The sequence below is a fragment of the Capra hircus genome, chromosome 11 (assembly GCF_001704415.2).
Source record: "Capra hircus breed San Clemente chromosome 11, ASM170441v1, whole genome shotgun sequence".
Lineage (NCBI taxonomy): Eukaryota > Metazoa > Chordata > Mammalia > Artiodactyla > Bovidae > Capra > Capra hircus.
In genome coordinates this window covers 34,812,484-34,835,463 of record NC_030818.1, presented here as the reverse complement: position 1 = coordinate 34,835,463, position 22,980 = coordinate 34,812,484, and positions in this window count along the sequence as shown.

Sequence of the window (22,980 nt, the reverse complement as noted above, 5' to 3'; positions counted from 1 at the left end):
CTGGTTCTCAATGTAAATGTCTCAGCAAAAAGGATTTTTTGCTCATACTAAGGCATTCTACATTTGGTCATTTTGTCTATCTACATTGGTTGGTCCCTGACATCAGCTGATATTGCACATGGTGACAGCAGCCAATCCCTACTGCCTGTGATCCAACCAGTAGCTGACTTCACCATTCCATTACTTGGTAACATCAAGCAAAATAGTAATACATGTTTGGAGTGAATAGTAAAAATTTGGCCCAGGGAGTTGAAGGTAAAATAAATTTTTACCCATAAATAAATATTTTATATCCCATAAAAATTAAAACACTGATCCAAACAAATAAATTATGGAAGTTTCTAGAGTCAGGTTTTTAGATGTCAATAAAGCATCTTGACTCCACCCTAAAGCTTGACTCCACCCTAAAGCTCAGAAGCTACACCTTGACTATGAGATGGAGTGGTAGGAAGAGAAAATGCCAGTTTTCCCCTTTGTAATTTCATGACACAACTATACACCAATGCCTATCTTTGCATTTTCATATATTATTTCCTTTGTTATAGTACCTTTTTGAATTTAAAATAATGAAGCTCCTTGTTTTTCAGTAGAGAGTGTTTGAAGTAATTGCTTTTGATTTTGGTAGCACAAAACAGGGGAGGAGATTGATTACTTAGTAGTATGGAATGAAATTTCTTAGCAGTTGCCTCATGACATTTAACCTCTTATTATACTATAGGAAGTTCTGCTATTTTGTGGCATTCTACCAAGCTTGTTTAGGTAGAACAATTAAGATTTTGACCGTGAACTAGCTCTGCCCATGGACTGAGGAGAAATATTCCTAAAATATCAACCTTAGGGTGAAGATGAGAAATATTTTTAGAACATCAGCCTTAGAGTGAAGAGGAAGATGACCTCTTTTCCCTAAACTGTACACCAGAACTTCTAAGAACAAGGGTAAGCTGCAAAGCCCCAAGTGATAAGAAATACAAACTTCTTCTTTAGGCCTGTTTAGAAAACTCTAGGAGGGTAAAGATTATTTTTTTCTATTCCACAAAAAAGTAGGTCTTTTCCACTTAACAGAAATGATTTTAGCTTTGAGGATCGTATTTCATCTTCTCCTGATGCTCTTCAGGGTACTGGGCCATTTTCAATGACTCAACGGTGCTAAGATCTTTTGACTCCATCCTGAACTCTGCTTGCCTTGAGCCTGCTCCTGTCATGTGGCTTCCTCCTATGAATCTGCCAGCCTTCACTCACACTGATGTTGCTTGCACAGTCAATGGCTTCCAAAGCTGAACGGACCTTTCAACACCTTTTTCTTTTTGTCCTCCCTTCTATCTATGGTTATTGTAGATTAAAGGGCATTACTAGAAGTGAAAGTGTTAGTCACTCAGTTGTGTCCAACTCTTTGAGACCGAATGAACTGTAGGCCGTTAGGTTCCTCTGTCCATGAAATTTTCCAGGCAACAATACTGGAGTAGTTTGCTGTTCCTTTCTTCAGGGCATCTTCCCAACCCGGGGATTGAACCTGAGTCTCCTGCACTGCTGGCAGATTCTTTACATCTGAACTACTAGGGAAGTAGTAGAAGTAGTATTCTCTACTTACTAGAAGTGAAGGATAGTATTGAAAGTGGTTTACCTCCTTAAACCTAATCTTAATTCCTAATAGTTTAGATGCTATGAATAAATCTAATGCTCTCAAGTAAAAGAAGTTAGGACTGAATATTCTAAATTCACATTAGGAAAAATTTTAGAATATATTGTGCTTTTGGTTATGTAACTTTTCTATATTTATCTATCAGATATTAATAATCACTCAAACTCTTCCTGAATAATTGAATTCACAAAATGCTTCAAAATTCTTCTGTAACATTGGGAAGAAGTTTTGATATAGAAGTCAAATTCGTAAAATAAAAATGTTATTATTTAGCCACTATTTTACCAAAGATGACAACTACATGGCAGCATCTTGCATATCGATCTCTTAGATGAAAGAATTGAGTACTTCCACCTTAGGTTGTTAGCAGTCTTGAAATACTGGAGCTGCTTTCACACCCTGCAATTATTCCGAATGCATTTTTCACACAACTGGCAATCATACTCCTGTTGTATGAGCAAATCCAAATGCCAAAATGTCAGGAGAGCAAGTGAGACCACCTCTATTAAGGCAGACCAGAGATTTTTGCTGGCAAAAACTGCACCTCTTTCTCTCCTAAGATTTCTTGATACTATAACAGCTTACAAAGGAGTCTGCTGCTGCTGCTGCTAAGTTGCTTCAGTTGTCTCCGACTCTTCGCGACCCCATAGACGGAAGCCCACCAGGCCCCCCTGTTCCTGGGATTCTCCAGGCAAGAACACTGGAGTGGGCTGCCATTTCCTTCTCCAATGCATGAAAGTGAAAAGTCAAAGTGAAGTCGCTCAGTCGTGTCTGACTCATAGCGACCCCATGGACTGCAGCCTACCAGGCTCCTCCATCCATGGGAGTTTCCAGGCAAGAGTACTGGAGTGGGGTGCCATTGCCTTCTCCGACAAAGGAGTCTGGCTAATGCTTATTATGCCTCTCCTGCCCATTCAGTCATCTGTCTCTCCTCTGTTAAAGCTATAGAGACAGTCCTCGTTAGTGCCTTTTTGTCCTATGAACTGGAACCATTGTGGATCAGAACAAAAAAGTAAAAGGTTGAAAACAATTTATTAGACTAGCTGAGCAAGTGATTCCTCAGGGATTCACCCTTGACCTTTTCAGGGGCAATATTTCCATAAATAAATTGGGGCTTTGTTTTTTCCCATGAAGATGCCTAACCCCAAGCTTTAAAGACATTTGAAAGCTAGAATCACTTTATTGTTCTTTTGCTTTAATGATTTAAGATTGAATGTCATTGTGCTCTCAAGCTTACTAGATAATTGAGCAAATATGTGCTTTATTTGATGATATAGTCATGGCTCTTTAAATATCAATGACTACAGTGTTAGAGTATAAAATAATAGTTGGCAAATACGTAGCCATTATGAATGAGCCACAACACTATAAAATTCATCATTTTAAAATTAATGGGTTTGAACATTATTAACTTAGAATTAATTGATTGTATCTTAAAAAAAAATCATGATTATGTAATTATAAATCTCACAGCTCCCTTGGAGAGAAAAGCACTTTATTGGAAGTATAGGCTTTTAAAATTCCTTTCTTGTTTAGTGGGAAGGGTAGCTATTTTTAATAAATAATTGCTTTATTTCTTTAGTAAAGTTTCTGTTTGGGGTTTTCTGGCAGTCAAGGCACATTTCACCATAGTCTCTTTGTATTTCATTATTTTTCATGTTTCCATTATTAAGGAATGGATTGTTTTCAGTAAGAAACATGAGGGTTTATTGTTTGTTATGTTTTGTCTATGGTGAACGAGTGGTGGGTGGAAATTTTTTAGCTGATTAATTCTCATCTTGTCATTCAGATTTTCTAGTGGGGTCCTGCACTCATGCAGTGACTGGTCAGGTAAGTAATGTACCTTTGACTATAAGCGATGATAAAAAGCAAAAGGGAAGTAAACTGATGATGAATGGCTTCCGCTCTGTGTAAGGCACTGGGGTGGGAAATCTGACTCCTCACCACCACCACCCTCAAGATGGTTGATCACTGATTATGTGCACCACTCTCAGTGCTTTAATGCATTGCATCATTTAATTTTTACAACCACTCTTTGAAGTAGGCATTAAAAATCTCCACCTTGCAAGTGAGGAACTTAAAGAATGGTCAGGTCATTAAATGACAGAGCAGAACTTGTATTTCCCCAAGTGTGTTTTACACAACAGAGCCAAAGGAGGTGAATCCTAAGGGCAGGAGGAGAAGGAGTCGACAGAGGATGAGATGGCTGGATGGCATCACTGACTCGATGGACATGAGTCTGAGTAACCTCCGGGAGTTGGTGATGGACAGGGAGGCCTGGCGTGCTGCGATTCATGGGGTCGCAAAGAGTCGGACACGACTGAGCAACTAAACTGAAGTGAACTAAGCACACAAAAGTATTTGTTGAGTAAATTAATAGAATCATGAGAACTCACTTTTATTCAAACTCAACTAAGTACTTATCATGGACTTTTTAGGACTGTACTGATTGATTTCACATATGATGATTCATTTAATCTTCTTTTGAAATTCCAGATAAGGAATTGAATACCTTCATTTTATAATCAGAGAAGAATACACTATCAAAGTATACTTAGGCAAGATCGTGCACATTCAGGGTGGTATGGCATAGGTACTGGCATATATAAACTACCGTGCGGAAAATAGATTGCTAGTGGGAAGCTGTATATAGCTCACAGCACTCAACTTGCTGTTCCGTGATGTCCCAGAGGGGAAAGATGGGGGCGGGTGGGTGGGAGAGAAACTCAGGAGGGAGAGGATATATGTGTACACAGCTGATTCACTTTGTTGTACAGCAGAAACCAGCACAACACTGTAAAGCAATTATATTCCAGCAATGAAATTTTTAAAGAGAAGTATACTTAGAAAAAGAAGTGGCACCTGTCCCCTTAAGTCTGAATGATTACACGGCCTCCTTTGAGGATATTGGTGTGTCAGTTGATAGGGAGGTAGGCATATGAAAATAAATTCCTCTTAGGCAGTGTTTTTTCCCCTCCTGTATCTGCAGGATGCAAAAGTGATATAAAAGCTTTTAGTTTCTAATGAAATATTACTTAGGGCAAGTTAAATCAGCTCTTGACAGCTGTCTTATATTGGTTTGAAACAGAGGGAGGAAGAGTGTTAATTAAGTATGGGCTATTAAAAAGAAGATGGTCTGAGTGATTTCAGAAAACTTTCTTCTGCAACTGACGTGTCAACAAACTGTCTCCTGGGAAGAAAGTAGTTTTGTAAGCTCTTTCTTACTCTAACTGCGTGCTTAGCTAGGTGGGGGGTTGATAAGCAACATCTGACAGTGGCAAAAATATCCTGCCACATACCCTACCATTCATTTCAAGGCTGTTAAGCATCTGTTTTTTTACTAGGATCATTTTGGTAATCTCCTTTCCAAATCAGGTCTAGGTCTATAAACACTTAGGAATGTAGGTTAGATAGTGTGGAATGATTTTTACATTGCCAGCTTCATGTTCTAGGATGAACCTAAGTGGTTACTTGGGCTCAAACTGCCCCTAAATCTTATGGAAACAAAAAGTTGAACAAAATATTTCTCTTTGCTTTGCTTCATTGTTTTAAGATATTTCCTTCCACATACTTAAACCTTTTGGGGATTCTTATGGAATAGATGGAATAAAACAAAAAATATTTAAAAACTCAGGACCACCCACAGTTTCCACTCAGAATTTTATATGTATACATTATTTACCCTTTGGTATTTCTGTGTGTGTATGTGTGTGTGTGAGTGTTTGTCTAACATTTAGATAAATGTGTGTGTGTGTATATATATATATATATATAGCTCTAAACACATTGTATATATTAACATATTCAATCTTTGCAACATCCCCAGAAAGTTGGTATTATTATTACATTACTTTATAAATGATGTCTACTGAACATAACTATAGGTAGTATATTGCTACCATTGCTTACACTTAAGATTATGGTCGTAAGACTTCCACGGCAGTCCAGTGGTTAAGACTCCATGCTTCCACTGCAGGGTGCATGGGTTCAATCCCTGGTCAGGGAACTAAGATCCCATATACTACAAGGTGTGGCCAAAAAAAAGACTATGGTCTCTTTGATTTTTTAGATCATTATTTTTTTTTAAGCTTCATTTATTTTGTATAACTGCATAATATTCCATAATACTGATGCACCATAATTTAAAAAGTATACAGTGATTACACAGTAAGTTATGCTCAGATTTTCACTTTGATAAATGATGCAAGAAGTAATTGGTATATATTAATATTTCTATAAGTATCTGATTTTTCCTTTCTGAATACTTCCTGAATGTAGAATTATTGGTCCACCTATGAAAAACATGCTTAGGTGATGGAGAATAGAAAGTATGCAGGCTCTATAAAACAGACAGTGTGCAATGAAAGTTCCATTTACTAAACCAATATGATGTACTGCTGCTGCTGCTAAGTCACTTCAGTCGTGTCCGACTCTGTGCGACCCCAGAGATGGCAGCCCACCAGGCTCCCCCATCCCTGGGATTCTCCAGGCAAGAACACTGGAGTGGGTTGCCATTTCCTTCTCCAATGCATGAAAGTGAAAAGTGAAAGTGAAGTCTCTCAGTCATGTCTGACTCTTAGCGACCCCATGGACTGCAGCCTACCAGGCTCCCCCGTCCATGGGATTTTCCAGGCAAGAGTACTGGATATGATGTACTAAGTTACCTCAATTTTCCTATTATTGAAAGGTTAAACCTCTTCAGATTCTTTACAGAATTAAGGGAGACAATTCATCAAAAACATTTAACAACAGATGAATGTGTAAGGAAAATTCAGTAAAATCATACAGCGGAATATTAACTGGCATATAAAGGAATGAACTACGAATACATGCTACCGATCAGATAGGTAAACTTTGAAAACTTTATTCTAAGTGAAAGAAGTCAATCACAGAAGACCATACATTACATGATTCCAATCATTCACAAGTCCGGAATACAGAAATTTATAAAGACCAGAAGTAAATTAGTGAGTAAGTCTTGGGGTTGGAAACACCAGATACATGGGTATAACTACAAGGTACTAGACATGATGAAAATGTTCTAAAAGTGACTATGAAGATGATTGTACATATCTCCAGATATACTAGAAACTATTAAATTGTATGCTTTAAAATTGGGTGAATTGTATGGAATGTGTTAAAACTGTTAAAAAATTTAGCCCATGAATATTTTCTAATACCATTTTTAATTATATGTTTTATTTAAAAATATATCTTTGCTAATTATACAGATTTCATTTCAATTTAAGACTTTGTTATTGATCAGTTTAAATGTTTTATTTATCAACCATTTGTATTTTATTTCTATGACTCTGTCCTCTCTTTTTATAATTTTCATTGATTCACAAAAGTTTAATACATTTGCAATACTAGCCCATTTTCTGTGATATATGTTGGAAATAACTTTCCGCATACTGGTGCTGGTATTTGCCTATTAATTTTTATGTGATATTTTTAAAATTATATGTTAATAGAGGCATACTTGGAGATATTGTGGGTTCAGTTCCAAATAAATGCAATAAGGCAAGTCACACAAAGTTTTGTTTCCCTGGCCTGGAGAATCCCAGGGATGGGGGAGCCTGATGGGCTGCCGTCTATGGGGTTGTACAGAGTCGGACACGACTGAAGCGACTTAAGCTTAAGCAATACATATAGAAGTTATGTTTACACTATACTGTAGTATTACAGTATAGTGTATTAAGTACTAATACACTATTAAGTATACAATAGCATTATGTTTTTAAAATGTACATAATTTAATTTAAAAATATTTTATTTCTTAAAAATGTAACCATCATCTGAGTCTTCAGCAAGTCACAAGTATCATCAAAATTCACTAATGACATATTGCCACCATGACAAGTATAATATTCAATAATTATGAAAGCCTTTGAAATATTGCAAAAATCAGCAAAATGTGACACAGAGATACAAAATGAACAAATGCTGTGAGAAAGATGGCTCTGATAGAGTTGCTTGATTCAGGTTTCCTGCAAACCTTAATTTTGAAAAAAAGAATCTGTGAGGCACAATAAAATGAGGTATGCCCTGTATAGTATAATTTTTGTTTTATAAACTATTTTTCCCTTTTTCTCTATTAAACAAAAATTCTACCTGTATATCAAGTAATATATATCTACATTTTCTTCTAAATATATAACCATATAATATAATCTGGCGTTTCATTTCAATGATGATTCAAGGGTTTCTATATTTATCAAATATCACTTGATATCTTGGTCAGCAAAAACATACTTGAACATTTTATGAAAAGGGAAATAATTTTTTCCTTTTAATTTGTTTCATATTTTTCCTTTCACTGTTGACCAGTAAAAAAATTTTCTAAAGCCTTCCTTCTATAATGAAGATATTGACACTTATTTAATAAAATGTACACAAGTATGCTGCTGCTGCTGCTGCTAAGTCGCTTCAGTCGTGTCCGACTCTTAGCGACCCCATGGACTGCAGCCCACTAGGCTCTTCCATCCACTGGATTTTCAGGGCAAGAGTACTGGGGTGGAGTGCCATTGCCTTCCCCGACACAAGTATGAGGCACTTGTTATTTTGAGTTGTTCTATTTTATACTAATCTTGACTTTGAAATTAACTTTTATCAAGGTTCATGCTCTCTAACTACAGATTCTCCTCTTATAACTCAGCTGCCTTTCAAAGTGGCATTCAAAGGATTGAGTAGAATTTAAATCTCTTGAAAGATTAAAGGAACTCTTTGACATGTCATCTTTTTGAAACTCTGATGAAGTTTCATCTACCCTTTGTCCAATATCTTTATGAATATTGCAAGACTTGCCTCTTCATGCTAATCTCACACTAATAAGAGCATCTGTATTACCCTAGCTGTATGTCATATCTCTGCTGTTGGTATGAACAGAAAAGCAAACACTGGTCTCAGTACTGTTAGTATAACTTGAATGGAGGCTTTGCTCATTTTAGTGACTATTAGAGACCATTATATCTACTACTGCGGGCAGGAATCCCTCAGAAGAAATGGAGTAGCCATCATGGTCAACAAAAGAGTCCAAAATGCAGTACTTGGATGCAATCTCAAAAATGACAGAATGATCTCTGTTCCTCTCCAAGGCAAACCATTCAATAGCAAAATAATCCAAGTCTATGCCCCAACTGGTAACACTGAAGAAACTGAAGTTGAACAGTTTTATGAAGACCTACAAGACCTTTTAGGACTAACACTCAAAAAAGATGTCCTTTTCATGATAGGGGACTGGAATGCAAAAGTAGGAAGTCAAGAAGCACCTGGAGTAACAGGCAAATTTGGCCTTGGAATGTGGAATGAAGCAGGGCAAAGATTAATAGAGTTTTGCCAAGAAAATGCACTGGTCATAGCAAACACCCTCTTCCAACAACACAAGAGAAGACTCTACACATGGACATCATCAGATGGTTAACATCGAAATCAGATTGATTATATTCTTTGCAGCAAAAGATGGAGAAGCTCTATACAGACAACAAAAACAAGACCAGGAGCTAACTGTGGCTCAGATCATGAACTCCTTATTACCAAATTCAGACTGAAATTGAGGAAAGTAGGGAAAACCACTAGACCATTCAGGTATGACCTAAATCAAATCCCTTATGACTACACAGTGGAAGTGAGAAATAGATTTAAGGGCCTAGATCTGATAGATAGAGTGCCTGATGAACTATGGAATGAGGTTCATGACATTGTACAGGAGACAGGGATCAAGACCATCCCCATGGAAAAGAAATGCAAAAAAGCAAAATGGCTGTCTGGGGAGGCCTTATAAATAGCTGTGAAAAGAGAGGTGAAAAGCAAAGGAGAAAAGGAAAGATATAAGTATATGAATGTAGAGTTCCAAAGAATAGCAAGAAGAGATAAGAAAGCCTTCCTCAGCGATCAATGCAAAGAAATACAGGAAAAGAATAGAATGGGAAAGACTAGAGGTCTCTTCAAGAAAATTAGAGATACCAAGGGAGCATTTCATGCAAAGATGGGCTTGTTAAAGGATGGAAATTGTATGGACCTAACAGAAGAAGAAGATATTAAGAAGAGATGGCAAGAATACATGGAAGAACTGTACAAAAAAGATCTTCATGACCCAGATAATCATGATGATGTGATCACTAATCCAGAGCCAGACATCTTGGAATGTGAAGTCAAGTGGGCCTTAGAAAGCATGACTAAGAACAAAGCTAGTGGAGGTGATGGAATTCCAGTTGAGTTGTTTCAAATCCTGGAAGATGATGCTGTGAAAGTGCTGCACTCAATATGACAGCACATTTGGAAACCTCAGCAGTGGCCACAGGACTGGAAAAGGTCAGTTTTCATTCCCATTCCAAAGAAAGGCAATGCCAAAGAATGCTGAAACTACTGCACAATTGCACTCATCTCACATGCTAGTAAAGTAATGCTCAAAATTCTCCAAGCCAGGCTTCAGCAATATGTGAACTGTGAACTTTCTGATGTTCAAGCTGGTTTTAGAAAAGGCAGAGGAGCCAGAGATCAAATTGACAACATCTGCTGGATCATGGAACAAGCAAGTGAGTTCCAGAAAAACATATATTTCTGCTTAATTGACTATGCCAAAGCCTTTGACTGTGTGGATCACAAGAAACTGTGGAAAATTCTGAAAGAGATGGGAATACCAGACCAACTAACCTGCCTCTTGAGAAATCTGTATGCAGGTCAGGAAGAAACAGTTAGAACTGGACATGGAACAACGGACTGGTTCCAAATAGGAAAAGGAGGGCATCAAGGCTGTATATTGTCACCCTGCTTATTTAACTTCTATGCAGAGTACATCATGAGAAACCCTGGACTGGAAGAAACACAAGCTGGAATCAAGACTGCCAGGAGAAATATCAATCACCTCAGATATGCAGATGACACCACCCTTATGGTAGAAAGTGAAGAGGAGCTAAAAAGCCTCTTGATGAAAGTGAAAGAGGAGAGTGAGAAAGTTGGCTTAAAGCTCAACATTCAGAAAACAAAGATCATGGCATCCAGTACCATCACTTCATAAGAAATAGATGGGGAAACAGTAGAAACAGTGTCAGACCTTATTTTTTGGGCTCCAAAATCACTGCAGATGATGATTGCAGCCATGAAATTAAATGACGCTTACTCCTTGGAAGAAAAGTTATGACCAACCTAGATATCTTATTCAAAAGCAGAGACATTACTTTGCCAACTAAGGTCTGTCTAGTCAAGGCTATGGTTTTTTCTCTGGTCATGTATGGATGTGAGAGTTGGACTGTGAAGAAGGCTGAGCGCCGAAGAATTGATGCTTTTGAACTGTGGTGTTGGAGAAGACTCTTGAGAGTCCTTTGGACTGCAAGGAGATCCAGCCAGTCCAGTCTGAAGGAGATCGCCCCTGGGATTTCTTTGGAAGGAATGATGCTAAAGTTGAAACTCCAGTACTTTGACCACCTCATGCAAAGAGTGAACTCACTGGAAAAAACTCTGATGCTGGGAGGGATTGGGGGCAGGAGGAGAAGGGGACGACCAAGGATGAGATGGCTGGATGGCATCACGGACTCGATGGACGTGAGTCTGAGTGAACTCCGGGAGATGGTGATGGACAGGGAGGCCTGGCGTGCTGCGATTCATGGGGTCACAAAGAGTCGGACACGACTGAACGACTGAACTGAACTGAACTGAATGTTCACTATTTAATTTTACTTGGCATTTTATCAGATGCTTTTAAGGTAAATAATACTAGTAACCCAGTTTTACAGGTGAAGAATCGGTAAAGACTAAATACTTTATCCAAGGTCATATAGGCAGAAATTGATATTCAAATTCTTTGATTTTGTTTTTGCATCTTTCAGTATTGTTTAAGCGTAAAACTTACCAATTCTCAACATTTCCATGTATTTATTTTATTCAATCCAATAGAAAAACATATTTTGTCTGTTTCTAACTTTCAGATTCATGCTGAGCAAGGGTATTTATGAATTTGAAATATTCAGAAAACAACCTGCAATACAATTGTTGTTTTTTTGTTTCAATCTATAACCCTATATTTTCTGAAAGGACAGTGGTGACCATTTTCCTGTGGAAATTCTAATGAAGTCTAATATTCTAGTGATCGGCAATAAACTGTAGATACGTTGATCACTTTTATTCCTGGAATCTGTTCACAAATAGCACTCATACATTAGTTGCATATTTGTAGCCTTGGATATGGTCTAAAGGTTATGATAAAACAAATTAGCCAGATATAGTTTTTTAAAAAATTCTATTCACCTTGTTGTCTTTCTTAAGAACTTTGTGGTGGAGGAGGGGAGGATACTAACATCTTATCAGATATACACAATATCGGATTCTGAAGTTAGCCTGGAACCAAAAATCCATTGTAAAGTTCTCCCCTGAAAAACTCATGTTAATTCCCTATGGTAAAAGAGAGCTAGTCACTGGAATTATACCGAATTACCCATACAGTTTTTCAGTTTTTTCTCTATCTTGTCTTCTAAATATGTTAGTTTCTGGGACAGTTGGGGTGATTGATAAAATTATTTTGACTTTTAATCATAGGTGTTATGGCATTAACTAGTGATAATATGAAGAGAATGTAACTGTTAATTAAATGAGTCTTAGGTTTCAGTAACGTAGTTAATGACCTCTGAGTTTGTTTTGTCATTAAGTTAAAACAAGTGGAAGAAATAGGCATTTACTTTAATAACATAAACTACTTTTAAAAAAATAGCTCTGTGAGATATAATTTATTGAAAAATACCACAGAATTCATCCACTTAAAAATGTGCAGTTTAGTGGTTTTTTCATATATTCAGACTTCAATTTGGGGGCTCAAAAGAAACCCTATACCCATCATCAGTCACTTCCTTTTCTCCTCTAAGGCTTGCTGCTGCTGCTGCTGCTGCTGCTAAGTTGCTTCAGTCGTGTCCCACTCCATGAGACCCCATAGACGGCAGCCCACCAGGCTCCCCTGTCCCTGGGATTCTCCAGGCAAGAACACTGGAGTGGATTGCCATTTCCTTCTCCACCTCTAAGGCTGAGGCAACCACTAATCTATCATCTGTCTTTATAGAATGTCCTATTCTGGATATTTCATATATAGTAAGTGTTCTTGCCTGGAGAATCCCAGGGACAGCAGAGCCTGGTGGGCTGCCATCTATGGGGTTACACAGAGTCGGACATGACTGAAGCGACTTAGCAGTAGCAGTAGCAGCAAGTCTGCTACATATGAACAAGTTTCATTCCAAGAGCATATTCCTTAAGCCCAATTTATTTGGAAGTCCAACAAAGTTAGCTTAAGTACCCAACTTACACAATCAGATTCATAGTACTGTACTGTGATAGGTTTATAATACTTACCAAACATATAACACATATAAAACACAAAAAATAAAGAAAAATTTTAAAACCTTACAGTATAGTACCTTGAAAATTATAGTAGTACAGTGCAACAGCAGGCACACAGGGGCTGGCATCTAGTGAACAGGCAAAAAGAGTTACTGGAGTGGGGGAGGAGGTGTGAGATGGTAGAGCGGAAGAATTGTCAGCAATGGGAGACAGAGGGCAAGCTGCAATTTCACTCATGTCTGACGTTGATGGTATAGATTCTGGTTACTTGCTGGATTCAATTGTATCTAATCTCTTGAGAAAATGCTCCAGTGATGTCTGGAGAGCAGGTCTTTTTTTCCATCACAGATGATATGGTAGCACTGGATTGCATGCTGAATGACTCTGCAGCCTTCATGTTATATTGCTGTAGTTCAGTAGCTAAACTGTGTCCGACTCTTTGCAGCTCCCTGGACTACAGCACGCCAGGCTCCTCTGTCCTCCAACATCTCCTGAAGTTTGCTCACATTTGTGTCCACTGAGATGGTGATGGTGTATAACCATCTCATTCCCTGTGTCTCCAAAACGAAGAGTGCCTGACCAAGTAAGGAAAATTCCCTTATCATTTCCTGTGTTATGAATCTCTTCAGTTCTTCAGTTATTTCTTCCTCTTGTCCCTCTTTGCCCTTTCTCTGGGCCTCCAATTCCATCAGGTCTTCACCAGTTTGCTTCTCATGTGGCACACAGCAAGAAGTTCAATGCAGTTGTCCTCTTGCAGATTTAGCTTTAGCTTCTCACTGAGGGTCACTAAGTTGCTGAAGATCTCTTTGGATTCCTCATCCACTTTCTCAAATCCACAAAAATTGTGAACAAACTGCAGGCAAAAGTTCTGGCTTTTTTCATGGTGATGACCCAACCTCATACAGTGCAAAGACACTGGTTTGATCCCTGGGTCAGGAAGATCCCCTGGAAGAGGGCATGGCAACCCACTCTAGTATTCTTGCCTGGAGAATCCAATGGACAGAGGAGTCTGGTGGGGTACAGTCCATAGAGTCACGAACCGTCAGACATGACGGAAATGACTTAGCACAGCACAGCACAGGTGTTATAGTCTTTCCAAAATTTTTACAAGGTTGTTTCTGATTCGTCACTCATCTTTACTGGCCTGACAAAAAGTGTGATGTAAGTAATATTTCTTGAAAGCGTCTATAAGTCCCTGATCTCTAGGTTGGATGAGCAACTTAGTGTTCAGTGCAGATGCTCTGCTTTGACATTGGGAGGTTTCAGGTTCATATAGCTAGAAGCACTGCCACTAAACAACAGAGTTAGTCTATTCTTTGCTGCTTTATAATCTGGCATCAACTGGTCCTCCTCATTGATGTAACTTCAGTCTGGCATCCTCTTCCAGTTCAGTCCTGTCTCACCCACATTAAAAACCTGCTTGTATAAATATGCTCCTTCATCAATAATTTATTGAAATGTTTCAGGAAATTCCCAGGCAGCTATTGTATCTATACTTTCTGCCTTGTCATTCACTTTAACACTGTGAAGGCTGGCTCTAGTCTTAAACTGATGAATCCAGTCATGGCTGGTATTAAACGATGTGCCCTCTGATTCTTTGCTGTGTTTCTTCCTCAAGTCTTCTTAAAAGCTTTTAATTTTCTCTTGAGTCAGCCTTAAACTGAGTGGGTCTCAACACTGAGGTTGGTGCTGCATCCCACACTGAAGTTTCTCCATCTTTTCCATCACTTTTCCATGCTTCTTCGACAATATTGTCAATATCATTGGCACAACTGAGTTCATGTGTTCCATAATCTTATCCTTGTCCTTTAGGATCGTGCTAAGGGTTAGGATTCACATTATAAGAATGAGAGACATCTACCATCTTTTCCTCTGCTCCATGCTCTCAATTTTTTTCATTTTTCTTCTACTGTTATCCCTTGATGCTTCCTAGCAGTACCAGCTAATTGCTACTGCTTTTACACTTGCTTCTGGGCAGCCTGGGCTTAAAAAAAAGGTACTGTACTACTGTAATCTATAGCACCGTACAGAAAAGCACAACCACTTGTAGAAGATGCACTCATGTGTCAATACACACCAGGCGTGTGAACTAACTTAATGTGATTGCAAACAGGAATCCGTGTTCATACCTTTAAAAGTTCCCAACCTGAAGGTGAGTATGTAGGGGACTTACTGTAAATTGATTCATATAATACATCTTCTTTTTGTAAGTGAATTCTTTTACTTAGCAAAGTGTTTTAAAAATTCATCCATGTTATAGCACATATTAGTACTTTATACTTTTTTATGGTTGAATAAAGAAACCAGGCCCTGAGAAGGCTTTAGAATACACACCATAGATGTTTGAATCCTAATTAATTCTCCATATTTCTTCATACCATCAATGCCATCTAAACATATTGAATCTAAAGAGAGAAGTCTATTAAAAAGCAATTGACTCAAAACATCAATAAAAACCACTTCTGTTTCTAATAACATGTTTTTAATATTAAAAATTCTGGTTATTTTTGGGATTTTTAAAGAGATAAAAAATAAGTTAGTGGTAATCATGCTTGCTAGAATGACTATGATCAAATAACAGATAATGATTGTTGGCAAGGATGTGGAGAAATTGGAACTTTATATTCTAAAGCCTTCTCAGGGACTAGTTTCTTCATCTGAGAGGCATCTTTCCTCTCTGGCCTAGTGGTAGGTTTGAGTAAAGTTAGCAAAGTGTTTATTTTTCCAGGAGAAAGTCAGAGGAGTATAAGTACATAGGATGAGGGACCTAGAAGAACCTTTACAGAACACACTTTTCTGCCTTGTGTTCTTAGTTGCTCAGTCATGTCTGACTCTTTCTGACCCCATAGACTGTAGCCTGCCAGGCTCCTCAGTCCATGGGGATTCTCCAGGCAAGAATACTGGAGTGGGTTGCCATGCCTTCCCCAGGGGATCTTCCCAACCCAGGGACAAAATCCAGGTCTCTCGCATTGCAGGCAGATTCTTTACCATCTGAGCCACCAGGGAAGCCCTTAGTTCCCCCTTAGCTCCTAATCTAAATGCTATATGAAAATATATGCTATGATCCTGAGATATTGATACTCTTTGACTGACATAAACTGGTTGATCCGTTACTTGGTTACACAGTTCTTCTTACCTCCTAAAGAAAATCAGTCCTGAATATTCATTGGAAGGACTGACACTGAAGCTGAAGCTACAATACTTTTGGCCACCTGGTGTGAAGAACTGATTCATTGGAAAAGATCCTGATGCTGGGAAAGAATGAAGGCAGGAGGAGAAGGGGACAACAACGGATGAGATGATTGGATGGAATCACCGACTCGATGGACATGAGTATGAGCAAGTCCTGGAAGTTGGTGATGAACAGGGAAGCCTGACATGCTGCAGTCAATGGGGTCACAGAGTTGGACATGACTAAGCGACTGAACTAAACTGAACTCAAATCTATAGAATACATATTTCTAACAGAGTTGTTAATTGATTTTAATTTTTACATATGAATGGTGTCAGATTCATGATCTCCAAAGAAGATTTAGCTTCAGGGCCAGTGACCAGGCTTGATCACTCAAGAGCATGTATGTAGCAAAATTTTATTAAAGTATGAAAAGGGACAGAGAAATCTTCTGACATAGACCTCAGAAGGGGGATGGAGAGTGCCCCACTCACTAGTCTTATCAAGGCCTTATATACTTCTACCAGACACACTCCCACAACATATATCTTAAATTAACAAAATTAGAACTGACAACAGAAAGGTCTTACCAGACCCACTCCCATAATATATATTTTAAGATGACAGGATTAGTCAGAAAGTTCTCAAGAAGGAGAAACATGTCATCAAGCAGGATACATTGTTGCATATAACCCTTAGTACAGAGTTTAAACTGAGTTGTTTGATGTGTACTCATCAGTTCTGGGCTTCGAGGAAAAGAAAAAAAAAAAGTTTTATGTGACTAACACTAAGGAATGTAGAGGGGAAAAAAAAAAAAACAAAATCATCCTTTCCTCCTCCTTGAGAATTCTAGACCCCTAACTCCACCTTGAGTACCCCAGACCCCTCTCTCTCCTTCTCAGGGATCCCTGACTTCTTAACAACTGCCTAGGAATTGACTCTCTCAATATTATCAATGTCATTAGTTTTAATTTAATTAATGAACATGCATTAACTTGGTAGCCTAGATTTGTAATATTGCTTCTCTTTTAATTACATGTGGATTTAACAATATTTATCAGATATTGGGCTTCCCTTGTAGCTCAGTTGGTAAAGAATCTGCCTGCAGTACAGGAGACCTGGGTTTGATCCTTGGGTTGAGAAGATTCCCTGGAGGAGGAAATGGCAACCCACTCTAATATCCTTGCCTGGAAAATATCATGGAGAGAGGAGCCTAGTAGGCTGCAGTCCAAGGGGTCACAAAGTGTTGGGCACTACTGAGTGATTAACACTTACTTACTTACTTATCAGGTATTAGTAAGTCATAAGAAAGATGTTAAAGTAACAACTAGACATGGGAGCAAGAAAGCAAGAATTAACTACTGTTTAAAATAACTTTTTCTTAGTTTCTGTAAATATTCTAAATAGTCCAATGAAAATCAGATGCCATCCATTAAAAGCAATTGGTTTAAGATACAATGAATCAATAGTATTATTTAAAAACTTGTCCCATGACCCATTTTAGGGCCACAACTTTTCAAGATCAGACGGAAGTGGGCATGAAATATTGCATTGTTTTATTCATCCTATTGGAATGTCATGGCAAAATAAGATAAAATTATGGAACTTTCCAGTTTTGACCTACGAATTATTTGCTTTCACAAAAATCTGTTTTACGTTTTTGTCCTGTAACTGTCACACACCTTGCAGGAGATACTGACACATTATCCTTGACAACAGAAAGCTGTCTGTAGTTATAAACCAAGCTCAGTTTTAGCATCACCTTTACTTGTAAAGCAGGTACAGTGAAAGAGTGAAATGTTTATAATTGGGGCCAGAACAGGGACTGAAAGCATCACCAACATTTATCAGCAGGAGGCACCCCTCTTTGATAATGACTTTTAAATCAAGGTCCCAGGGCCCTAGAGTCAGTCAGTTGTTTTTGAAGCCCAATGTGAGAAGGAACAATGCATGAAGATCAAGCCTTCCCATTCCTGCTCATATTATTTCCATATAAGGAAAAGGCACAGGGTTTAATATTATTGGAATATTCTTAAATAATATTTCTGTGATATAAGTTTAGGTTCATCAAAATAAGCCAAAGTCTTTCTCTTGCATTCAACTGTGTCATAGTCAAGACAATCCACATCATACAATCAAGAAGACTCAACTGGACACAACACTGAGCTTTAAACATGTAACATGTATATATTTATATAAAGAAAATACCAGAGCAATATAAACCAAAAATGTTGTTTGCATCTGAAAGATGTGATTATCACCAACTTGTTGTATTTCTCAAAATAATTTTAAATCTCTAAGTCAGAAATATGTGGGTGAGTGTTAAGTTGCTTCAGTCATGTCCAACTCTTTATGACCCCATGGCCTGTAATCTGAGAGACTCCTCTATCTGTGGGATTCTCCTGGCAAGAATACTGGAGTGGGTTGCCATGCCCTCCTCCAGGGTATCTTCCTGGCCCAGGGATTAAACCCAAGTCTGTTACATCTTCTGTGTCAGCAAGTGGGTGCTTTACCACTACTGCCACCTGGGAAGCCCAAGTTGAATATTGGGCTAGATATAAATATTGGGTCATATATAATATTTCTCCCATATTATAACTTTTACTATGAGAGAAATATTACTATTGGAAGACAGAGTTTTGTATTAGCCATAAAGATTAAGAAGGTTGAGGTACTAATTCTGGACCTTAACTAACAATTTGCATTCTTGATCAAGTCACTAAATATCTGATTTTTATATTCTTCATATTAAAAAATGAGAAGACTGAGCTAACAAAAGTAAGAAATTTGTAGGGCGCCCTCTGGATCTAAAATTCTGAAAACTGTCATATTAGGAAAAGCATCTGGATATTTTTAGTTTCTTAGAGATAAGAAAACCTCCTTCAGTGATCAATGCAAAGAAACAGAGGAAAACAATAGAATGGGAAAGACTAGAGATATCTTCAAGAAACTTAGAGATATCAAGGGAACATTTCATGCAAACGTGGGTACAATAAAGGACAGAAATGGTCCTAACAGAAGCAGATGATATTAAGAGGTGGCAAGGATACACAAAAGAACTATACAAAAAAGATCTTCATGATCCAGATAACCATGATGGTGTGGTCATTCACCAAGAGATAGACATCCTGGAATGCAGTCAAGTGGGCCTTAGGAATCATTACTATGAACAAAGTTAGTGGAGATGATGGAATTCCAGTTGAGCTATTTCAAATCCTGAAAGATGATGCTGTGAAAGTACTGCACTCAATATGCCAGCAAATATGGAAAACTCAGCAGTAGCCACCAGCCTGGAAAATGTCAGCTTTCATTCCAATCCCAAAGAAAGGCAATGACAAAGAATGCTCAAACTACCACACGACTGTACTCATCTTACACGCTAGCAAAGTAATGCTCAAAATTCTCCAAGCCAACCTTCAACAATACATGAACTGTGAACTTTCAGATGTTCAAACTAGATTTAGAAAAGGTAAAGGAAACAGAGATCAAATTACCAATATCTGTTGGATCATAGAAAAAATAAGAGAGTTTCAGAAAAACATCTGCTGCTGCTGCTGCTGCTAAGTCACTTCAGTCATGTCCAACTCTGTGTGACCCCATAGACGGCAGCCCACAAGGCTCCCCTGTCCCTGGGATTCTCCAGGCAAGAACACTGGAGTGGGTTGCCATTTCCTTCTCCATCTGCTACTGCTTTATTAATTACACCAAAGACTTTACTGTGTAGATCACAACAAACTGGAAAATTCTTATGGAGATAGGAATACCAGACCATCTGACCTGCTTCCTGAGAAATCTGTATGCAGGTCAAGAAGTAACAGTTATAACTGGACATGAAACAACAGACTGGTTCCAAATTGGGAAAGGAGTATGTCAAGGCTGTATATTATCTCCGTGCTTATTTAACTTATAAGCAGGGTACATCATGCGAAATGCCAGATTGGATGAAGCTCAAGCTGGAATCTAGATTGCTGGGAGAAAATTCAATAACCTCAGATATGTAGATGATACCACCCTTATGGCAGAAAGCAAAGAGGAACTGAAGAGCCTCTTGATGAAAGTGAAAGAGGAGCGTGAAAAAAATAACTTAAAACTCAACCTTCAAAACACTAAGATCATGGCATCTGGTCCCATCACTTCATGGCAAATAGATGGGAAACAATGGAAACGGTGACAGACTATATTTTCTTGGGTGCCAAAATCACTGCAGATGGTGACTGCAGCCATGAAATTAAAAGAGGCTTGCTCCTTGGAAGAAAAGCTATGACCAACCTAGATAGCATATTAAAAAAAAGAGACGTTACTTTGCTGAAAAGGCCTGTCTAGTCAAAGCTATGGTTTTTCCAGCAGTCGTGTATGGATGTGGGAGTTGGACTACAAATAAAGCTGAGTGCCAAAGAATTGATGCTTTTGAACTGTGGTGTTGGAGAAGACTCGAGAGTCCCTGGGACAGCAAGGAGATCCAACCAGTCCATCCTAAAGGAAATCAGTCCTGAATATTCATTGGAAGGACTGATGCTGAAGCTGAAACTCCAATACTTTTGGCACCTGATGGGAAGAACTGACTCGTTTGTAAAGACCCTGATGCTGGGAAAGATTGATGGCAGGTGGAGAAGGGGATGACAAAGGATGAGGTGGTTGGATGGCATCAGTGACTGATGGACATGAGTTTGAGTAAACTCTGGGAGTTGGTGATGGACAGGGAAGCCTGACGTGCTGCATTACATGGGGTCACAAAGAGCTTGACATGACTGAGTGACTGAACTGAATTGAAGATTCTTCATATTAAAAAAAGAGAAGACTGATCTATCAACAGTAAGCAATTTTTAAAGTGCCCTCTGGAACTAAAATTATGAAAACTATCATATTAGGAAAAGCATCTGTATATTTTTAGTTTCAATTGCATCCAATATTTTGTTCTTCACATTCAGTTCAGCTCAGTTGCTCAGTCGTGTCCGACTCTTTGCGACCCCATGAACTGCAGCAAGCCAGGCCTCCCTGTCCGTCACCAACTCCTGCAGTTCTCTCAGACTCATGTCCATTGAGTCAGTGATGCCATCCAACCATCTCATCCTCTGTTGTCCCCTTCTCCTCCTGCCCTAAACCTTTCCCAGCATCAGGGTCTTTTCAAATGAGTCATCTCTTCACATCAGGTAGCCAGAGTACTGGAGTTGCAGCCTCGACATCAGTCCTTCCAATGAACACCCAGGACTGATCTCCTTTAGGATGAACTGGTTGGTTCACATTAGCAACACTTAGAATGAGAGAAATACCAGGTCACTGAAAAGCAGACAAGTTGTGGATCGCTTACCTTCAGGATTTTGAACACTTATCACGTAATCAACCTACACCTTTTTAATAGGCTTTTTACGGGCTCAGCTAACACATGCCCTGTATATGTGGTGATACAACAGAATTTTAAACTGAATTCATGGTAAAGAGTCAATAATAAATTTGGATAGAAGTCATACTGTCCCATCAATGAGAAACTATTCGTGAAAATATAGAATTTAAAATGGCATTTTGTGTTATCAGATAGATGAGAGAATAGGATAAACATACAATCAGTAGATGGAACAGGGAGCTAGAAACATATACTGGTGTGCCCAAGAGGAGATGCCCACTGAGCCTTAGGAGTAAATCATGAAGATAAAGACAAATATTTATGTTTGTTATGCCTATTATAAGTCTTAGAGGGCAGAGGGCTATAGAACCAGAGCTTCCAAGAATCTACCAGAGATAATCTGCCTTCTGTTAAGAAGGTTGTGAATAGAGAATTTTGTCAGAGGAGGGAAAGCCCATAGAATGAAACAAAAACAAAAACAAAAACAAAAACACCTCAAAGTTAGTCTTTTCCTTTAAATATTTCTCCTTCTCCTATGGCTTCTTTTTTGGCCTTATTAAATTTTCCCTTGCTTGCTTTCCTCCTAAACATGGCTTAGTCTTTCAAAACTTTGCAGAATGATTTGGCTTGCTTGCTACATTTCCTCAAGTTTGAACCACAATTATTTTAGAAGCAGGAATGTCAACCTCACCTTATTCATTGAGGTTTTTCAGTGCCATCCTTGTAGAAAATTGTATTAAAAGAATGTACAAGCTGAAATTAAGAATGCATCAAGGACATTTCATACACTGTATGCCCTGCCACATCATTTATAATGATGAGGGATGAAATTCAGAACGTGTCTATCGTAGTCTATTGTAGCAATTTAGTAGTCTGTGTTTGGCTAGAGTAATAAACTGGCTTATGCTTCATTACATGACTGACTTCATTATAGCAAAAGCATGCACATGGTTTCCGTCAATTAAATCCTCATTTACTTTCTCAGGCACTAATTAAGAAGTCCTTATCATTCAGGTAAGGATAAATAATAGAAACAATTACTGTCAGAAACAGACATATTTAATAAGCTTGGACAAGCCACCTGTCTAATTTTGGTGACAACCTTTTACTTTCAGCTTCAGAGTCAGAGGCTCAAGCCTTCATGTGAGTGAAGACTGGCATAGGTGTTAGGAGAGCTGCTGCTTTCTCTCAAACTCTTCCTTAGCTAAGCAACTTTGTTCTCCCCCATTCTTCTGTGTTTTGGAGAGGACTGTGTGGAAACTATCAAAATGTCATAGGATAAGTGAAGCTTCTCACATGTACAGGTATATAAACTGGCAAAACAAAAACAAAAAACCACCGGATCTAAAGCAATTCATGTGCAATTTGTTAAGGTTTCCTCAGAGAAGTGTCAAGCAACTAGATCAGACAGCTGGGCTGCTGGTGAATTAGCTCTACTTTTAAATTGAGTTGACCATATTGTCTACACATGGTTCCCTGTGGTCCTTCAGATTCATCTTCACATTC